The following is a 7,687-nucleotide window of genomic DNA, read 5'->3' as shown; positions in this document are numbered from 1 at the left end:
GTATTCCTTTCACTATTTTAGGGCCTTGCATTCACTAAATGCCCACTGCTTGCTTCTAAGAAAAGCTTCCTTCTCCCTTATTCTTAGAACAATTTTTGATTCATTTGTAACTTAATTGTATTATGTTTTGAATGACAAAATCTGATCTTAAAAGCATCAACATTTCAGTTGTTTCATTTTATAACTCAGAAATGGTAGAATTAACACTCTCCCACTCATAGATTAGACTGGGTATTCCATGTTCTTATTTGGTTATTGTTCTTGATTATCCAGCTTTGTGTTTGTTTAGTGAATTTTCAATCCCTTATAAAGATAATTGTTCATTCTAAGTAAGATAATAGGCTAGTAGCAAGTTTCCTAAAGAGAAAGCCATTAGGTGACTTGATTTTAACTGATATCAGTGGTGTCCATGAGAACAAAATTATGAATCAGGAGAGCATGTAGAAGCTTAATTTGAAAGTTTATGAGGGGTATAAGACCAGCTATTATATGGCAACAATTATCTGAGAGATAAAACTGATAGATCTTATAACTGTTTTAAGTATGCTGGCTAAGACTTCTGAACTTTTTATATTATAGCCTTAGTCCAGTTTTTTTAGCCCTGAAAATTAAAACAATTATTATTCATTAAAAATGCATTTAATAAGAACAATATAATGATCAGACATAGCTTGTCCAATTTTAAAAACTGATGATGGTTAGAACATATTTATTTGAAACTTTATATTTATAATTTTGCATTCTGATTCTACATGCTATCATGGGATCTTAGGCATTGAGCTATTTGTATGGCTTAAAAAAGAATTTGGTGCACACATGTCCATGGATAATATCTACCTCCCATAAAGGGTTCAACAGGGGGGAGCAAATTTCTAGATGGTGCTTCTACTCTTGGTTGTTAATTTGATGGATTAATTAATTGATGAAATGATTGATTCTAATATAGTGATTAAAAGGTGCTTATGCTTATTGTTTTTATTTGGAAATTATTGATTGTTTAAAAATTCATTTTTTATAGCTTAACTTTCCTAAATAAGGGAATGAGAATGTCAAAGCACAGGCGGCCTGCTCCTGTGCGTGTGTGCTCAGTCGTGTTCGACTCTTTGCAACCCCATGGACTGTAGCCCACCAGGCTCCTCTGTCCATGGAATTTTCCAGGCAAGGGTACTGGAGTTGGTTGCCACTTCCTCTTCCAGGGGATCTTCTCAACCAAAGGATTGAATCCGGGTTTTCTATGGCTCCTGCATTGGCAGGCAGATTCTTTACTACTGAACCACCTGGGAAGCCACCCAGCCTGCTCCTATAGTGGTCTATACGACAGCATCTGGTTAAGAGATTATGGCTGCTGCCTCCACACCTCATTTTCCCCTTTGGAACTCAAGGGATTGTACAATTAATCCTTCTAATAACCATTAACACTTGATTAAGAACAGGTGGAGGGATCTTCATTTCACAAATAAGATTCTTATACATAAAGAGGTTAATGATTTGCTGACAAGTCAGCAACAAAACTGGTCTGGCAGCCCTCCTGACCCAGAATTCTCTACTCTGCACCATTGTGCTTCTCTCTTTCATAGTCACACTCAGTGAAGCCGGTTTTCATTGTAAACCACACACTTGCTTTGGGGATCAAAATGGAGAAACAGACAAACAGGTCTTTCATTGTGCTGGTTTCTTTTCATATTGTAGTCACTGCTCAATGCTGGTATTTACAAGATCATTCCTATCTAGTACTTGGGTCCTCTTTTGTTCCTCTTTGTGAAGATGTTAGAAAGAAATGAAGTGGTCTATTTTTATTTTTGACAAATGCTTTTGGAATGCTGTCATAATGACAATATACAACTTTATGGTGAAGGACTAACATGGGCTCATCTTCTCCAGGGCACTAACATAGCTGAATACCAAAGAAAAGATTTTTTTTTATTACATGAGTATTTTATGGAAGTGAGCTTCCTTTGTAACCATGTAAGTCTGCTAAGCCACTGAGAGTTTTTATGCAGTCATGATTATAAAACAAGTCTCAGAATTTGGGGAAACATCAAAAAACCTTAGGACTACATTTAACAATCTAAGTAGCCCCACTGTGTTATAAAATTTAAAATGGAGGGAAGTAATTGCGGGATCCACTTTGAAGATATCAAACATGAGAATTTCAGTCAAGCTGCCGCCCCTTTTCTCCAGCTGGCAGCATCACCACCGGAATCACAAACAACAGCAGGTAATTTTAGCAAAATGTGTCTCATCCAAAAAAACAAAAGTTTAGCTGTACCAAAAGACAAGAAAATTCAACAATTAGGCAACAATTAACAAATAATGTGGCATCAGTTCTATAATGGATATTTGAAAATTGAAACTGAATTTTGAAAAATGCAAATTCACTTTGCTGGGAAAAACTAATCCAAAACACAGAAAATGTGTACTTGTTTAACGTGGTCAGGAAATGGAATGCTCTTAAAAATCAACATTTTGATTAATAGAGGTAGCATGATATTACATAAGGATTTTATGCAGTTACATATCAGATCAACTCTGCGTCTAGCATAGCTGTGTGACTTTTGTTCATTCATTTGACCATTCTGAATTAGTTTTTTCACCTATAAAATGGGATAGTGGTGGGAGCAATACATATTATTTTTATCTCACAGGGTTATTACCAGGAATATATGTGATCATAAAGTATAAAGTTTTGTCAACACCATATTTGGGGGGTCCAGTTTTAAATTATCAGTTTATAATCAACTGCATATGACATGAAAGCTAAACCATATATAATACATCTTTGATAAAGCAAGGATGTGACATTAATAAATCTCATTTCACAAATCCATGGGTGCAAGGAATGACCTTTACATACATGTGGTTTAATGTTGATTACAGCACTGTTTACAATAGGCAGGACATAGGGACCTAAATGTCCATTCACAGATGAATGGATAAAGAAGATGTGGGGGGGGGGTGTGCATGTGTGTGCATATACACAAAGTGGAATATTACTCAGCCATAAAAATAATAAAATAATGCCATTTGCAGCATCATAGATAGACCTGCTGCTGCTACTGCTGCTAAGTCGCTTCATTCGTGTCCGACTGTGTGCGACCCCATAGACGGCAGCCCACCAGGCTCCCCCATCCCTGGGATTCTCCAGGCAAGAATACTGGAGCGGGTTGCCATTTCCTTCTCCAATGCATGAAAGTGAAAAGTGAAAGTGAAGTCGCTCAGTTGTGTCCGACTCTTAGAGACTCCATGGACTGCAGCCTACCAGGCTCCTCTGTCCATGGGATTTTCCAGGCCAGGGTACTGGAGTGGGGTGCCATCACCTTCTCCATAGATGGACCTAGAGATTATCATACTAAATGAAGTCAGAGAGACAAATATCATATGATATTGCTTATAGGTGGAATCTAAATTAACAGATACTAATGAACTTACTTAAAAAAAAGAAACAAAGCCACAGATATAGAAAATAAACTTATGGTTACCAAAGAGGAAAGGGGTGCTGCTGCTAAGTCGCTTCAGTCGTGTCCGACTCTGTGCGACCCCGTAGACGGCAGCCCACCAGGCTCCCTCGTCCCTGGGATTCTCCAGGCAAGAACACTGGAGTGGGTTGCCATTTGGGGAGAGGTAAATTTGGAGTTTGAAATTAACATATATGCACTACTATATATACAATAGATAGCCAACAAGGACCTACCATATAGAACAAGGAACTATACTCAATATTTTGTAATAACCTATAAGGGAAAAGAATCTGAAAAAGCATCTATCTATCTATCTATCCAGATATGTATAACTGAATCACTTGGCTATACCCTTGAAATTAAGGCAACATTGTGAATCAACTATACTCCAATAAAAAAAAAAAAGAGGAAATGACCTTGATGTTTTTGTAAAATGTCACCTCAGTCATTTGGGGGTTTCCCTTCCCTAAAGGCTGTCGTCCATGTGTGGGGTCTTATGAAGGGTCAAAGTACTGTGTGTGGGGGGGGCATCCATGTGGTCCTCTGTGATTGGTCTACACTGAGACCCATGCTGGCCCTGACCAAGTAGCACCCACTCCTCTCTTGGGTCTTGCTCCCTCCCCAGGGGCACTGCTGAGAAGCTGGGCACAGATCTCCTTTGCTCTAGGGACCCATCAAACTTACCTCTGCTAGTCTGGGAAATGTTTGTTCAGCAGCTGTGATTTTGGTGTGTTCCTGAAAGGAGGTGTGGTCAAAGTCCATCTCCTCTGTCGTCTTGGCCTCTCTCCCACCTCAACAACAGTTTTAAAACATTTGTGCGAAGAGCTGCAAAAATAAAGGTCCAAAACTCGGTGTTGAAAAAGAAAGGGGAAAGCCACACAGGTGTCAGAACTTGCAGGGACTCAGCAGGTCCCGCTGCTGGAATGCGGCTGATGAAGTCTTTGGAAAGCTGTTGGCTCTTCATGGCTGCCACCTCTGAGTTGTCAGCAAAGCCTTGGGTGGAGACCTGAGGTCGTTTTTGACGGTCAAGGCCAGCATCAGGAAAGAGGGAAAGGTCAAAGCCAAGCCCCCAGCCGCCCCTGGGGTCCAACCGTAAAGGTCAGAATACAATGACCGCTGCTTCTCTTCAGCCTCCTCCGGAAACTTAGCTTGCCTTTGGGCCAACTATAGTTTCGTCTCAGACCAGGAATTCCTCATTCGAGTGGTGCCCAGATCTCTGTGTTCCTGAGTCACTGCCTGGAGGTGAACAGAGAGGCCAGAAAAGACTCTTCAGAGTACAGCCTCCTGTTGCTCCTGCAGCCAGCGCGCAGGGATGCACGTGTGTGCAGCTCACCGCTCTGCACTTGGGTGCCAATCATTTGTTTTTTAAGAAGGTATGTGGCATTGCTACGAAGCTATATCGAGAATAAGAATAAATCAAAAGTAAGATGGTTCAAATTTCTCCACTGCAGCCACTGAAATTCAAGATTATCTGTGGTACAGACAGAGAAAACAGACTTGTGGGTGGGGATGTGGGGATGGGAAGGGGACCTGAAGGCGGTGGGATGGATTGGCAGTTTGGGATTAGCAGATGTAAGCTATTACATATCGGATGGATAAACAGGGGCTTCCCTGATGGCTCAGATGGTAAAGAATCTGCCTGCAATGCAGGAAACCTGGGTTTGATCCCTGGGTCAGGAAGATCCCCTGGAGGAGGACATGGCAACCCACTCCAACATTCTTGCCTGGAGAATTCTGTGGACAGAGGAGCCTGGCGGGCTATGGTCTATGGGGTCGCAAAGAGTTGGATACAACTGAGCGACTCACACATGCACGGATAAACAACAAGTTCCTACTGTATAACACAGAAAACCGTATTCAATATCCTGGGATAAACCATATTGGAAAATATTTTTTTAAATGTATATATATGTATAACCGAATCACTGCGCTGTATACCAGAAATGAGAACATTATAAATCAACTGTACTTCCAAAAAATTCTTAATGCGAAGATTATCTATGGTAAATTTAACCTATTAGTTCAGTCGTAAATTTTAATTCATCTGAGGCCTCACCATGGACCTAGTCCAATTTAAGTTAGACCCACTTTGACCAGTTTGACCACTGGAGCAGCCTAGTTTCTAAGTCAGATTCCTACATCAAAATGTATCCAGAGTCCCACCATAGCTTTTCACCGCTGCAAACTACCCTATTTGTTCCATGCCATTATCTTTTCATCATTTCACTCCTCAATTGGTGCAGGGCCCTCTCACTGGCCTCCCTACTTCCATTCAAGCTTCTCTATGGTCTATCATCCACGTAGCAGGGTGAATTTGTTAAAATAAGCCAGATCATGTCACTCCTCTGATAAAAATCCTTCAATACCTCCTCCCTCTTGTCAAAGTCCCAATAGTAGCCTACCCGGCCCTACATGACCTGATTTGGCTACTTCTCTGCTGCCCTCATGTCACTACCACTCCCCCTCTTTGACACTTTTCTCCAGCCATACTGGCTTCTGGATGCTTGCCAACTATGCTAAACTGGTTTCCATCTCAGGGTCTTTGCAAATTCTATTCTTCCTGCCTGGAGTGCTTTTCGTTTTTACATACACATGGCTTACTTCTTGGTACCTCCTACTCAAAGGCCAGCTTATCGGTGAGGCCTTCCCAGACACCCTATTTAAAATTGCAACCTTGTTCTTACAGTTCATCCTCCTTATCTGCTTCATTTTTTTTTCCACAGCATGTATAACCATTTAACAAATAATTCACCTTTTTATTATCTCCCCCTCCCCACCTTCCCCGGAATGCATGCTCCATGAGGGCAGGGTTGTTTTTTTTTTTCTCCCCTGCTATGTTTTCTCTGCCTGGCTCGGAACTTGACGCATAGGTGGAGCTTTGTTGGCCTTTGCTTGTAATCAGCCCAACTGCATCTCAGGTTTGGCCTTATATTTGAAGGAATCATCACATTTGTCTAGCTTGGAGGACTTGGGCTTTTAGAGGGGTCCCAGATTCAGGGTTTTTCACTTCCTTTGGCTTCTCCATAGCATTCCCATTCCTATGACCAAGAGCGTTACCAATTAGGGCATTAATTTTAACCCAAGGAACCCAGCATGACGTAGAAACCAGACAGTGCTATTCAGCTAGGCTCACAGCTGTCTCCTCATTTGGGTTCCAGTAGACTCAGACTGCCAGCATGTTGGGTTGGTTATGGCTTGAAATCAGTAGTGGAAGTCTTTATGAACCTTTTTTATTGAAGTTCTTCCTTTCCAATCTAACAACTTCTCACGAAAATAGCATTGGTCTTGGTTCGGGGGTGGCAGCAGATAAAAGTGAAATCACATGTTCAGTTAGGTCCTCTTTGAAGCCAACATGGAACTTGAATTAGAAGTGTAATAGCTTTATTGGGGGGATAGAGCTTATGAAAGGCAAAAGGGGGCTGAAACAGGATTGGGCAGGAAAAGCCTGCTTTGGAGCAAAGACTGCCATTAGAAGAGCCCCACATTCAACCTGCTGTATGGCACAGGGATCTCAGCTCAGTGCTCTGTGATGACCTAGAGGGGGGCTTGGAGGGGGAGGGAGGCACAAGAAGGAGGGTATAAGTGTATACTTATAGCCGATTCACCTTGTTGTACAGCAGAAACTAACAACATTGTGAACCAATTATCTTCCAATTAAAAACATTTTTTTAATTCCAAAAGCAACTCAAATGACCACTCCCTGAACTTCTAGTGTGCTGAGTCACTGGCTGCAGCTGCCTGAGAACAGATTGGCCTCAGCTCCAAAGATGAGGTGGATCCTGAAGACAGAATAGCTGAAGGCTGTAAGCTGATTAGAACTCCTTGGTGCTAGATGGCATGTTTTTCCTTGAAGGGAGCTCTGAGCAGTACACCTGCCTGACTCCCATATGTCAATATTGTTGTGACACCCCCTGGATCTCCAAGTTGGTCCATAGTGTGTTGGAGAGGTAGAAATGTGGAAGGCAGACCTATAATGGTTCATCTAGCGGGGTATCAGCTTGACCACAGTTGGCTGAAAAGTATGGTTGGTGGCAAGATTTCTTTTCTTCTTCTTTTTTCCCCCTTTGGTTGGGGAGAGACAAGAACCAATAATTAACTGGCCTTTATGAATTTGCCTGAGATAACTGCCTCAAAATAGGAGCTTTGGAGCACTAACCAAAGCCTTCTGTTTTAGTGCCAGGGTGATTCAGGGCTACAGGAGAGCACCAATCCTGGTTACATATTTGAAA

At 41.7% G+C, this 7,687-nt stretch overlaps 1 long non-coding RNA gene across 1 annotated transcript; it reads right to left on the bottom strand.

Moving 5' to 3' along the window:
• Window positions 1-1,810: 1,810 nt before the first annotated feature.
• Window positions 1,811-5,008, bottom strand: LOC123331729. The gene is made up of 2 exons (XR_006548473.2): window positions 4,143-5,008; window positions 1,811-2,263 (listed from the first exon to the last, which is right to left on the bottom strand). It is a non-coding gene; the product is annotated as an uncharacterized LOC123331729 (long non-coding RNA).
• Window positions 5,009-7,687: the final 2,679 nt, after the last annotated feature.

Source organism: Bubalus bubalis, chromosome X (genome assembly GCF_019923935.1).
Source record: "Bubalus bubalis isolate 160015118507 breed Murrah chromosome X, NDDB_SH_1, whole genome shotgun sequence".
NCBI classification, from domain to species: Eukaryota; Metazoa; Chordata; class Mammalia; order Artiodactyla; family Bovidae; genus Bubalus; species Bubalus bubalis.
This window is presented reverse-complemented; position numbering and strand designations above follow the sequence as displayed.